The 15,340-nt window shown below is 35.3% G+C and overlaps 1 long non-coding RNA gene across 1 annotated transcript in view; it reads right to left on the bottom strand.

Moving 5' to 3' along the window:
* Window positions 1–1,647: 1,647 nt before the first annotated feature.
* LOC131066089 (uncharacterized) overlaps window positions 1,648–15,340 on the bottom strand; it is an 89,172-nt gene continuing 75,479 nt past the window's right edge. The window contains exon 4 of the long non-coding RNA XR_009111570.2: window positions 1,648–1,866. This is a non-coding gene — a long non-coding RNA (uncharacterized LOC131066089). The remainder of the gene's footprint in view (window positions 1,867–15,340) is intronic.

The following is a 15,340-nucleotide window of genomic DNA, read 5'->3' as shown; positions in this document are numbered from 1 at the left end:
ACACACACAACACATTTTGAGACCATAAATTTATCTATATATCCATATTCCTTTTATCATTTTTAATGCAATGCAATCTTTACAAAATTCTAGACAATTTTCCTTTAAGAAAGGAGACATATTCTAGGAAGAGATAAAGTGTCTTGTATACACACAAGAAATATACTAATATCATGACTATTGTTCAAGATTTCTCATCTATGAAATGACCACATTAACCAAGTTATAATAGAAATAGATATCAAAACTTCAAGATATACTATAACATGCACAATTTCTCTTCGAGCACAATAATTAGCATATCGATGATTAGAATGTCCTACATGATGGCATTAAACAATTTAATAATTCATATATTCACACAAGTAAATTTACTCATAAGAAATAGATCTCATTACTTTATCTCCAACAAAATTTAATATCAAACTTTTATTACTCCTACTCCTATCTCCTATGATCATTTCCTTAAAACACCATTAACCAACCAATTTATTTATATTAAGCATGAAACTAGGTATCATAGCCTCACCTAAATCCACTTTATATCCACTTCCCATTAAATGTCACACAAATTCAGATACATGCTTACATTATTCCATTCAAACTTGCTTCCATCAATCCTTAACTATTATTATTCATAAACTAAATATTTCTAACATTTCAAGGAAAATTGTCCTTTAGGAACACATTACAACTTCATTCAATTCATTATCGATCCATTATAATAGAATTCATTGAGCAAGTACTTCCTTAAAATTCAAATAAGGTAAAGAGATAGCATCTTTCTTTGATCTATCCATTAATCGAACAACGCAACTCTTTCACAAATCTAAGGCTTTTATCTTACCAAACCAAGCAAAGGCATAATGATATAATTTCCTTATTTTCCTAAACTATACATGCAATGTGCCAATTTTACTTCATTCAACATGTATACTATAATATGGTGTTTTACCCTACTATTTCGTTAAACTTTCTACATTATTCATGCAAGAGATATTCTATTTAACTAACTCTTCTTTAAAATAAAAATCATGGATGCAATGCGCAAATCTAAATCTTCAAAGAAAAATTTATTCTATCCAAACTTTTCTTTTAATATATGCAATACCATATTTCATCAATGAGTATTCAATTCTTCTTCTTAATATCAATAAACTCCTAAGAACTATGAGTCTTTTACCTAAATGGAGAGAAGAGGAAGGAAGAACACTACCAAACAATTAACGTATGCACACAAAAATTATGCATGAACAATTTGAATTTTCTAGACATACCACATTTATCGTAACATGCAACTACTTACATCATTTTCTAAGATATGCAAATTCAACCTTTCATGAGGTCTCGTAACATTACAAATGCAGTTAGAAATTTCAAGCCCTTATTGAAAGATATGATAGTTTAACGAAATAGTAGGATAAAAGACCATGTTATAGTATACATTCAGAATTGCACACATATATAAACACCTGATAGTTTTATTTGGTACCCTTACTTCACTAGTTAACTTCCTTACATTTTACATAGGAGAATAAAGGGAAGAGAGAGCATCATTAAACTACTTATTTACTTATATATAGATGCATCCCATATAAGTTCTTCAATTTCACCTCATGATTTACTCTATATCATTCTTATATACATGATACAAACATTTCATCTTACTATTCATTAGGAATTCCATGTATCAAGCTAATCTGATAAACATAACATTAGTGAGGAGAAGAGATGCAATTTTCTCTCATTTTATAGCACAGTCATTTATATAGGGAAAATAACCTTTGATATTCAGGTAAGCACCAAAACTTACAAAGAAAACAAGATCGCATGGAATCATATAGACATCTCTTGCATCTAGAAGTCCTGCGTAAGAAATGAATACACATATTGCTCACAATTATAATTTTCTAAGAAGAATTAAGGAGAAAACATAGAGCACAGACATGTAAGATCTCCAAGATTCCAATGACCTTTTTCAAACACAAACCTCAAGAACAACTCAAGTCAAAAGGACATCATAGCACACCATGCAAGGATAAGAGCAATAACCTTAACCAAAGATCCTAGTGTTTGCAACATGAGCTCTGATATCAAATGTAATGCCCACCAAAATACCCTAGAGTAAATAACTAATCTAACTAACAAATAGAGACAATGTTTTTTCAAAACATCTATCAATGCATCTTATAAATCTACCATTACTCCTATGTATGAATCATAACATATCATGATTGCATAAACAACTTAGATATAACCATAATAATAGCCACATATATCGCAAGCAGAAATAATATCATAACCATCTTCATCTCAAAACATACATACATCCATTTACTCTTTTGCCCAGGGTATTCCAATGTCATTACTCACTAGCAACAACACATTACACATTCACATCATAAATTCATTAACATTCATTTCCTTTAAGTTATACTTAATTACTTTCTTCCTCTCATGAGATTATGAGTTATCAGATGGCTATCTACATAACCCCAATAGCTTTCTAAGTTCATTTTAAAATACCAAATCAAATGCTCCTAACTCCCATATGTTCCATTAGTCATCTATCATATCATGAATCTATATATATCCTTCCCTCACAAATGGAACTAGACCATTTCCTTAAGAATATCCATTGCACAATTCATCAAGATTACTATCCATATATAGAAGCAAGATTATTACAACAAGTATTAATCTTCTTTCTAATTAGGATCTCATGTCTCTAAACCAATTCAAGGACCATATGATACAACAAGAATGCACTATATCTAATCATTCAATTACCTAATCCAACATAAGATCTCAATCTTAACATAATGAACATTCTTACAAAATGAACCATAAAATGAATACATCATTTTATTCCAATGCAAGAACATATTCTCTACATCATCTTGTCCTATTACATAAGAAAACATGGCATAAGAATACATAATCTCTCTTACATTAACAATGTCATCATTATGTAATATACTATCTCAACACCTAGGAATCAACTCCGCATAATGAAGAGTCATAGAGCCCATACAAATCTACAACTACTCATTCATTTCCATATTCCAAAGATAACTACCAATAAGGATTAACAACTTTCAAATCAAGGAATACATGATCATTAACATAACCACTACCATCCACAAGATACACACAAGATAATTCCTTCTGATCTAGAATTACATACACAATTGAATATCCATTTACATCTCATTTTGGAATCAACCTACTAAAAGTCCTAATACACATGTTCACATGATACTGATTACATAGTCTACTTTACTATTACATCTTTTTTTAGATACAAAACACATGATATCAATTCCAATTACATAGAATATGCTCCAAGATCCATCCACATAATGAGATAATATAAATCCATATCCATGCATGCAATAATCCAATGAAGAACATCCCAATGGAAGAAGGCATCAAACCACCTGATCATGTGGAACCAAATAGGAACCACCCCCCATGCTAGGAGATGACATGGGGTTACAACTCACACTCAAGACCTAGGCTGACACCTAGCAACAAAGGGACACAACAAGAAATCCACAATTTAACAAATAAGAACAATCAATCAAATCACATCAAAAGGATAATCATAAATAAATAAAGTCCTAGAGGCATAATCAACAACAAAGGCATAAGGATAATGGACACATGCAAGGAAGAGTGTCATCACATGCTATCCTCATGTGGAATTTACCTCCACCTTGGAGCCAAACAAGGGAGGTCCCGCTCCAATGATGTTCCCAACCATAAATCCCAAAACCATCTCCTCGGGACTCGCCATTGGGGCATACAACTTGACTTCATTATCTTGTTTAAGTGAATTACTAATTACCCAAAACCACTAATCAATTATTATGGTTATCACTTGCAATTAAACATAGACTCTTCATATGCTTCCATGAAAGGTCTAGACCCTAAGCATCCTATCTAGGAACCTCTCAGAGCCTATTTCTCATGACCTCGGTCCTACACATGCAAGAGCCCAATCTCCCTAACCATGGACCAATACCTTGGGGTGAAAACATAAAACACAAATAACATCTTAACAACATCATGAAGGCTCACAAATGACATAAACATAGTCACAATATCATTGATACAATCTGAAGTATAAGATGAAACATGTGCTAAAAAACTGAGCAAGAGCCTCCACCAAAGAAATGCAATAACGAACCAAAGAATAAACATGAGATCAAAGACTAATCCAAAGAAATTCAAATCCTCAAAGGTAAGGAAATAACATCCCATTGGAGCTCTCACAAACATTCCTCAACAACGATGCATTCTTCCTCTTTCCAGAGCAACTCAACGTATGGACAATATCCTTAAAAGTAAGGCAGAAATCCTCTTATTAGAGCACAAAAATATCAAGTAATGATCAAGATAACATCATAAAGACCTCTAAGGAACTCAATGCAATCATAAAATGCCTCTAGTAAATGCCCAAAATCAGAAAAATCAATCACAGTGACCAAAACTGACAAAACCTACAACCCAGAGTAGTTCAGGGCTTTTAGAACCTAAAATGGCGCATCTGGGAGACAATTTAGCTCTCCCATGACATCTTTTGGCATTTTGGGGCCATACTTTGGCATTCTAGAGTCAAACTATAGTGTTTTTGGTCCAGAATTTAGAAATCAAATAAAACAGACAAAAGAGATAATGAAACTTTCCATAATTGGATAAGGACTCTCAATAGACGAAAATACACTCCCAGAAGATGTAGGAGGATGAAATAACACCAAGGAAACACATAAATAAAACATTATGAACATACAAAGAGAGATTGACATCCCTCCCATGCATCTCCCTATCACAAACTCACTCAGAACTGCACAGAGCCATTCCAAACTTACACAACAACTCGGCTAGGTGTAAAAGATCACCATAAAGCATAAAAAAAATTACAAGGCATTCTAAAGGCCATTAGGATCTTAGGGAAGGGAAGACTCAAAATCATAAAGAATTATGTAATAGAGAAAATTCTTGGCAATGTCTATTTTCCAGTTTTCACATAAAAACTTAGAAACGTAAATTAATCTTCCACAAACTGAAATTGCAACTAAAAACATAAATATTTCCTTCAATCAATCATTAAACAGTCACATTGAAAGCAAAATTTTCACAAACAATTTTCACAAGAAAATGTAGAGGAGATACAAAAGCTCCAACCAGGAAATTGCAACCAAGGAAAGAATAAAACAAGTGAAGAACAATCCAAAAATCCAGCAAATCCAATCCAAAATATTTAAACCAACTCCAACAATCCAATCAAAATCTAATAAAAAATTGGAACCTTTCATCAAAATCTATGAGGTCTAGAATAAGAGCACTTGAGCATATAGTAGAGAAATACTCTATCGACATATGTTTCATGGTTAAGAAAGATGAGACCCTCATGGAGGCAGTCAAGCCCCAAAAGATTTGGATAGCATAAATGGGCTATGAGGTAGATGCATTAATCCTTAATGCATATGCAAACATTCTACTAGATGTAGAAATAGATGAGGCAGAGAAGCCCTGTGGAACTGCACATCAGAAGACTCTTGAGGTTGAAATTGAGTTCAACCTGAAGAAAAGGGGAAAACAAGAAGGAAAGACAAGCAAATTTGTATAGGAGGTTTCAAAAGACATTAAGGCACTCATTGATGTTGTCCCGGAGAAAGGGAGAAAGAGAAAGGATCTGGTAGTTCACATTGAACATATGACTGTAGATTCTGAGTCAGAAGATAACACGCCATTAGCATTCAAAAGGGTTGTGAGGAAGAAACCGAAAGAACCTAAAGTGGAAGCAACGAAACAATCGATTAGGAAGGTCATCATCAAGTTACCAGCGCAGAAGCAGGCACCTAAGGCCACACCAACAACTACATCTGGTACTGCTAGAAGGAGGAAGAAGAGCGACATTGATTTGGCACTTAAGACTGGTAATATAGCTATTATACCACCTAAGACATGTGCATAAATTGTTGAAGAAATAACTAAAGAGAATAGAGAGAGGTAGAGGAAGCAGTCCTGTTATATTTAGATATCTATAAGAAAGTATTAATTGAGATAGAAAATCAAATACTGACAGAGTTCTATAACATGTTAGATGCTAGAAGTTTATTTGCAATGCAAGAAGATAAACACATTAAGATGCAAGAACTTTTAGCTATCTATGTTACTATAGCTCTAGATGAAATGGAGAAAACAATTGAGGCTGCAGATAGAAAGGTTTTTAACAACAAACACAGAATAACTAGCCTGATGTTAGGAAGAATGAATGAAGTATAAAGGAAACACATAAGGCTTGGATCAAATTTTTGGGAGAACACATAGGATTATTTACTTCACCAAAGACCAAAACTGAGACTGTAGATACACCGGTTGAAGGGAAAGGAAAAGGGATTATGGGTACCCCACCCACAGTTTTGAAGAATATCAAGAGAGTGGAAATCAAGCCACCGGTTAACACAAATGTACATACACATACCGAGACACCAGTTAATGCTGAGAGTATTGTACAAGATACTAACATTGATGACAATTGTCCTCTGGATACTAATGTACAGGTTGAGGATATTGTTCCTAGAGACGAACCGGTAGGTGTACATACTACACCAAGTGGAGAAGCCACCAGTGTAAATGAGGAAGCAATAAAGGATAAATCACCAGAGAAAATAGGGGAATCCGGTAAGGTACCAGTTGCGAGCCCATGATTGTTGACAATTGACACTTCTCTAGTAGAAAAGAAAATTATCACAGAGATGAGTCCCACAAAATTGATGATGATGGCTACTCAAAAATTGATGAAGGACGGATCCACAAACAAGGGGATAATAGACCAATCAATAACTGTTTTGCATAGATTGGTCCTAGTATGTAAGATTGAGAATGAAGTGATCCCTTTCGGCAAGCTCAAGGTGATCACAGAGCACATCTCAAAAGATTTTCAATCATTACAGTAGATCTCCAACCGACAAGCACTTGAAAGATTCAATTTGGCTAAGAGAGTTGCTTTTGATCAGATCATTGAGACAAAGAAGAAGAAGATTGAGGAGAAACTTGTTCGAATTGAAAATTCTTTGAAATAGTGTACTAACATATACAAGGTATGTTGCAATACTGAGATGCTTACAACAAATGTAGATAAAAGGATAAAGGAGTTACATGAGAAAATTGCTAATATTGCTAACTCTTTTGATGGACTAATTTCACTGACAACATCTATTGATGGAAAAAATTTGACTTTGGAGAACCAAATTTCTGCTCTTGAAAAAGAAAAAGACAAGATCATTCAGAGAGCCAAAAGTTTAGAGGTTTGGTGAGTCCAAGATTGGATTCACTTTGTGTACATAAGAGGGAATTCATGGATATGTTAGGAAAGCTCATAGCGGTAGAAGTTAATGAGAAAGAATCACTTGCATATTTATTGAGTGGACTTGTATCCATTTTCGACACATTCAAAATCGGCTGGGATACTTATGTGGAATTACTAGAGAAAGCTTATTCGGAAATCTTGAAATTGGTCAAGCTCCGGTAAGACATTTTTGGAGGTATTCAGTGTACAGTACTTATTCTTTGACATTCTTTTTACAATTTTTTTTGGGCATTGATGTCAAAGGGGGAGTAGTATACATGTGAAAAAGAATGAAGAGTTGCATACATTAGGGAGAGTTACAAAGATTTTGGAGTATCAGAGTATTTTGCATATTCAGCTCAGGGGGAGTAGGGTAGGATGAAACCGACAGTTGAAACCATGACCATTTTTCACATGAGTGTTGCCATCAATGCCAAAGGGGGAGATAGTTGGCAATTGACAATCTATTGGTTGGTTTCACTATGTTGTCATTGATGGCAACATGATTTTTGGCTCCAACTTCATATGGTGTAATGGAAGCCAGTTCACAGACTCTACACCGACACTGACACTAGCACCAACACGATAGAAGATTTCTTTGGTCACTGGCAATGTAGGCCGACATGGTATAACAAAGGTCATCGATATTAGAGGCCGACATATCTTGGATCTAGCATCGACAAATTGTTTTAATGCTTATACATTTATGTTATCTGGTTGACATATAATATGATATTGCATATATCTTTGTAAGCCGACATAAGGCATAAAAAAATGTATAGGGTATATAGGTCAGTTTGATAGATCATTTTGAAATGAGAGTATGGACATGGAAATGTAATATGATGTGAAATCATTTCGAGAGACTAAGTATGTGAGGAATTCATTGTAAGGGTTATTCCGGTAAAAAGGTTTAGGGTTTTAACCAAAATAGATAGAGCTTAAGCCGGAACTGTTTTCTTGCATAGGAGATGTTATCTTAGCAGTTCACACTTCTCTGGATTGTTGTCTGGTAAGTTATGTAGTCAATGAGGCTCCTATTGTGATTGAAGAGTGTGCTCTAGGTTGTAAGTCTTCCTGCAAGTGCAGGCCCATCATATATTGTAATATCTCTTCATATGGCTAGTGAATTGATATTGTGGGTCACAAATCCCACCGTGGTTTTTTCTCTTTGAGGTTTTGCATGTATAAATCTGTGTGTTATGATTCTCATTTATGTGTTTGGCTTATTGGTTGCATTACTTCTTTCAATTCTGTTTTTACCAGTATACCGATTGGTGTATGTGTTTTTTTGAAGGCTAAAATCTACTATTCTGGTATAACACTGATCATCCCCCCCTCTCAGCGTTAATGGTTTCCAACAATTGGTATCAAAGCTTTGTGCCTTAGAGGAAGTTTAACAACTTGAGGAAGATCTTGAAACTGGAATAATTGAATATGGCTTTGGAGAAGTAGCTTGAGATGGCACTTGAAGATTATGACGCTGAAAGGTTGAAGAACTTAAAGCTACAAGATGTGTTGAATTCTGCCAAGGAATTCATTCTTGTACTACAAGAGAGACTATCATATGTTCAAGCTAGGAGGAAAGAACTTTTGCAAAATTAGGAAGATGAAGAGAAAAATGCACTTAAAGAACAATGTCAGAAAATGAGTGAGGAGAACATGATTATGAAGAAAATCCAAACTATGACTATGAGGACGTCTAAGGAAATTGAGGACATAAAGAAAAAGGAAGAAAGTCTTGTTGTATCCCTGAAGAACAAATTTGAAGAATGTGGTAGGTTGATTCATGAAAATGAGATGTTGAGGATTGATTTGGTTCAATCCCAAAGCAATAAGCAAGAGCTTGAGAGACAAATGATGATAGTAAGAGAAGATTTAATTGCTGCAAGTGAATACAAAGAAAAATTCAAGATCAGCTCAGCACAACTTGATGACTTATTGAAGAGACAAAGGTAGATTGGAGATTCCAGTGGACTTGGATTTGAGCAAGGATAGAATTCTGGTACTGCTAAGGATGATCAAAATCATAAGGCACCGGTAAGACAATTCAATGCTTATAAATTCAATGGTAGATGTTTTGTTTGCAATAGATTTGGACACATGGCTAGACAATGTAGAAACAGAGCAAAACAAAACCCTGATTCTGCTCTCGGTAAATATTCTAAATGCAATAAAATTAGTCATAAAATAGAAGATTGTTGAATGAATGTAAAATGCTATGCTTGTGGAAAATTTGGACATATGGCTAATCAGTGTAGGTCGAGCAATTTCACCGGTTTTAGCAAAGCAATTCAAAAGAACAATGTTACATGTTATGCATACAATGAAATTGGACATATTGCTAAGTTTTGTAGAAGCAGAAATCCATCGATTAATAATGGAGGATCAAATGAAAAAGGAAAAGAGAAGGTTAGTGAAATCTAGCATAATCACACTCAGAGATGGGTTAGGAAGACTGAAGAGCAATCATTAGATGGGAATGTCCCGGTTACCTATTTGACAGAAGAGGTTGCTCCTGCACCGGTAGTGAGCTCATCTAGTAACTAAGGCTAATGCCTTAGGGGTAGGCAAAATTCAGGAAGATGATGCATATGCCCCTGGAAGAGATTCTGTAAGATGTTCCAGATATTGGAGATGATTATCCGGCATTGATATGTTCAGAGTGAGATCCGGTATTTTTCACCGACAGTAATTTATATCAATGGAAGATTAGGGTTTTTCTTGGTGGATAAAAGGTCGTTTACACTTCATCATTAATCACCCAACATTTAGAGCGATTCAAAGTGACTTAGTGCGATCAAAGGCTATTTAGAGACAATCAAATTTCTTCTTGAGCGATCACATCGGCGTCTAGAAGGACTTGTTGAAGGTTTTCACCAACAGAGGTCAAAGGTATTTTTCTTGAATCATGAAAGCGGTCTTCTGTTCCTATTTTTGTTGCAAATCCAACTATAGTGAAGGTTACGGACCACCCCAGGCCAATTTTCAAACGGTATCCACATGTGGCTACCAAGGAAGATTCCGTTGGAGCATTTTCTTGTGTTCCAGAGGGAACTATGGTATATGTAGATGTTAGGGCATACATTCATTGTCATATAGAGGACTTAGGCACTACAAAGATCAAAGGAATGTATATGAATGAACTCATGGGAGAATCTGGTAAGATTAAACCGACATATCAACATATTGAAGATCTAGGGTTCACAAATATTCTAGATATTCCAGAGTTTGAGGATGAAATAATCAGATATGTACTAAGAAAAGTACATGGTGAATTCATATGGCTGGAAAGACCTTATAAAATCACTAAGGAAGCCATCAGAGCAATTACTGGCTAGTCATCGATAGGGCAACATCCAGATAAGAAAGTATCAAACGACTTCGTGAGGAAGATCACCGACACCACATCAACCAAGAGATCGATGAAGGTGAGCACTATCATCGACATCGACATCAAATTTGGAAGCATGGTTATTGGATATAAGGTAACTCAGTCAAACAGACTGAATTCAGTTTCTAGTTAATGTATTTAGGCTGCATATAGGATGATGAGGGATAATATCAAGTTAGATCTTTGTGGCTGGATGCTTGAAGAGTTATTGATCAACTTAGAGAAAATTAAAGTGAGAAGAAGGGCACCTTATGGTATGGAAACTTGTTAGTCTGCTTAATGTTATATTTTCTGAATGATACTCCCAGTTTTGGTAGGAAGTAATGAGCTTTTGACATCCCGATAGGAAGGCAACTAAAACAATCAATTGTTGCATTGGGAAGTCTGAGGAAAATGATAAGGTATGGGGTTACTTCAAAGCTTTTAAAAAATCTATGAGGTCTAGAATAAGAGTACCTGAGCATATAGTAGAGAAATACTCTACCGACATATGTTTCATGATTAAGAAAGATGAGACCCTCATGGAGGCAGTCAAGCCCCGAAAGATTTGGATAGCACAAATGGGCTATGAGGTAGATGCATTAATCCTTGATGCATATGCAAAAATTCTACTAGATGTAGAAATAGATGAGGTAGAGAAGCCTTGTGGAACTGCACAACATAAGACTCTTGAGGTTGAAACTGAGTTCAATCGGAATAAAAGTGAAAAACAAGAAGGAAAGCAAATTTGTACAGGAGGTTTCAAAAGACATTAAGGCACTCATTGATGTTGTCCCGAAGAAAGGAAGAAAGAGTAAGGATCCGGTAGTTCACATTGAACCTATGACTACAGATTCTGAGTCAGAAGATAACACACCATTAGCATTCAAAAGGGTTGTGAGGAAGAAACCAGAAGAACCTAAATTGGAAGCAAAGAAACAACCGGTTAGGGAGGTCACCATCAAGTTACCAACATAGAAGTAGGCACCTAAGGCCACACCAACAACTGCATCTAGTACTGCCAGAAGGAGGAAGAAGAGTGACATTGATTTGGCACTTGAGACTGGTAATGTAACTATAATACCACCTAAGACTTGTGCAAAAATTGTTGAAGAAATAACTAAAGATGGTATGCTGAAGAATGTTAAGTTTTATTATGATGAATTAGAGGTTGATGAATAGAGAGAGGTAGAGGAAGCAATCCTGTTATATTTAGATATCTATAAGAAAGCATTAATTGAGATAAAAAATCAAATACCGGTAGAGTTATATAACATGTTAGAGGCTAGAAGTTTATCTACAATGCAAGAAGATAAACACATTAAGATGCAAGAACTTTTAGCTATGTTACTATAGCTCCAGATGAAATGGAGAAAACAATTGAGGCTTCAGATAGAAAGGTTTTTAACAACAAACATAGAATAACTAGCTTGATGTTAGGAAGAATGAATGAAGTAATAAAGGAAATACAAAAGGCTTGGATCAAATTTTTGGGAGAACACAGAGGATTTACTTCACCGGAGACCAAAACTAAGACTGTAGATACACCGGTTGAAGGGAAAGGAAAAGGGATTATGGGTACCCCACCCACAGTTTTGAAGAATATCAAGAGATTGGAAATTGAGCCATTGATTAACACAAATGTACAGACACATACTGAGACACAGGTTAATGCCGAGAGTATTGTACAAGATACTAACATTGAGGACAATTGTCCTCTAGATACTAATGTACAGGTTGAGGATACTGTTCCTAGAGAGGAACCAACGAGTGCACATATTGCACCAAGTGGTGTAAGTGAGGAAGCAATAAAGGATAAATTACCAGAGAAAACAGGGGAATCCGATAAGGTACCAGTTGTGAGTCCATCATTATTGACAATTGACACTTCTCTATTAGAAAAGAAAACTATCACATAGATGAGTCCCACAAAATTGATGATGATGACTGCTCAAAAATTGATGGAGGGATCCATAGACAAGGGGATAATAGATCAGTCAATAACTGTTTTGTAGAGATTGGTCCCAAAATGTAAGATTGAGAATTAAGAAAGCCCTTCCGATAAGCTTAAGGTAGTCACATAGCACATCTCAAAAGATTTTCAATCATTACAACAGATCTCCAACTGACAAGCACTTGAAAGATTAAGTCTGGCTAAGAGAGCCACTTTTGATTAGATCATTGAGACAGAGAAGAAGAAGATTGAGGAGAAACTTATTCTAATTGAAAATTCTTTGAAACAGTGTACTAACATATATAGGGTATGTTGCAATACTGAGATCCTTACAATAAATGTAGATAAAAGGATACAAGAGTTACATGAGAAAATTGCTAATATTGCTAACTCTTTTGATGGACTAATTTCACTGAAGACATCTATTGATGGACAAATTTTGACTTTGGAGAACCAAATTTCTTCTCTTGAAAAAGAAAAAGACAAGATCATTCGGAGAGCCAGAAATATCAGAGTTTTGGTGAGTCCAAGATTGGATTCACTTTGTGTACATAAGAGGGAATGCATGGATATGCTAGGAAAGCCCACACTGACAAAAGTTAATGAGAAAGAATCACTTGCATATTTATTGAGTGGTCTTGTATCCATTTTTGACACATTCAAAACCGGCTAGGATACTTATGTAGAATTACTAGAGAAAGCTTATCCGAAAATCTTGAAATTGGTCAAGCTCTGGTAAGACATTTTTGGAGGTATTCAGTGTACAATACTTATTCTTTGACATTCTTTTTACAATTTTTTTTGGGAATTGATTTCAAAGGGGGAGTAGTATACATTTGAAAAATAATGAAGAGTTGCATACATTAGGGGGAGTTACAAAGATTTTGGAGTATTTTGCATATTCAGCTTAGGAGGAGCAGGGCAGGATAAAACCGACAGTTGAAACCATGACCATTTTTCATGAGTGTTGCCATCAATTCCAAAGGGGGAGATTGTTGGCAATTGAAACTCTATTGGTTGGTTTCACTATGTTGTCATTGATGGTAACACGATTTTGGGTTCCGGCTTCATATGGTGGACCGATAGGCACTTCACAGACTCTACACCGACACTGACATCGACAGGATAGAATATTTCTTTGGTCACCGACAATGTAGGCCAACATGGTATAACAAAGGTCATCGGTATTCGAGGCCAACATTGATAGACTTAGAAAGCACTGAGAGGGAGGTGAACTAGTGACACCAAAAACAATACTACTTTAAACACTGACCGATAGATATACTTAACAAGTTTGTTAAACATTATGCATGTAATCCAAAATGATATTAGTGCATCCACAATAAGTAAAACATCCACCATAACACAAGTGTTTATACGTGGAAAACCCAAATGGAAAAAACCACGGTGAGATGAGAGTCACAAGTTAACTATCTATAGTAATAGGTAACTGACCGGTTAAGGTCTACAAACATGCTTTGCTAGGAGTGAATCCTGTTAAAGATCCCAAAGCTTTGTTAGGAGCTATACCCTGTTAAAGGTAGTACCTTGTTAGGAGTAACCTTGGTAGAGGATTTGTGAATCCAAATTAATGGATCACCTAGTTAGAGGATTTGTACAATGAATCTTGTTAGAGCTTACCCGGTTAGGGGATTTGACTATTGTAGTGACAAGAAAACAATAGGTGGTGTGATCTAGAAGTAGCACAACTTGCTTGAATAGATCCTCTTATGCGCACTCACAACTGCATTACCAACATACTCTGTGACTTAGCTCTTTTGTATTCACATCAAATCATCTCATATCATATCTCATCATGCATACAAAATAGTTCATCATAATGTCATTATATAGACATTTAGATTGCATGTCGGCCTTAGGAATTATATCACAATTTCCTAGGTGTAGTGTATCTGGACAATCAAACATAACTCATCACAAAATACCGCCAAAATTTATCAGTTAGAATAACTCATCATGGCCGGTGATAACTCATCACACAATCAATGAATACCGGTTGGAGTTAACCTTTGTCAACATATAAACCGATTGTCCTCCATTGCTTCTTTGATAATCTCCGTTGGATCTTCAAGTTGGTGTCGAGACATTCCTATATATACCGAATGATGACATGTAGCAGTTTGACACCATCACAAGCAAAACTTCTAATACTGGTTGCAATATAATAACAAATAACTTTGAAGTAACACCGGTAGACAAACATATGTGTGTGTGTACATGTTCCATCAATGACAACATATGAAGTCATTCATTACAATCATCATCAAGCCAACAATCTCCCCCTTTGGCATTGATGGCAACACTTAGAAAATTTTCAAATTATACAGCTAAGTGTGCTTACAAAAATTGTACACATATATTTTTACTCCTACTCCCCCTTAACAATACATAAAATTTTCACAACACACACATATTTCTACTCCCCGTTTGACAACAATGCCAAATTGAAAAAGTAAAATATATACACATATAGCAACAATTTGCAGCAAAAGTTTACATATACAAAACTTGAAAGTCTGAATTAAGGATTGTTCATTGCAATTTTCAGAAAAATGTCACTAAAAGTATGCCTCAATTGAGAAAAATCATTTTCCCATGTCTCCAGCAAGGTTTCAGTGAGCTCAATTGTAGT

This window comes from Cryptomeria japonica, chromosome 11 (genome assembly GCF_030272615.1).
Source record: "Cryptomeria japonica chromosome 11, Sugi_1.0, whole genome shotgun sequence".
In the NCBI taxonomy this organism is placed as follows: Eukaryota; Viridiplantae; Streptophyta; class Pinopsida; order Cupressales; family Cupressaceae; genus Cryptomeria; species Cryptomeria japonica.
Note: the sequence above shows the minus strand (reverse complement) of the source record. Positions and strands in the feature narration are given on the sequence as shown.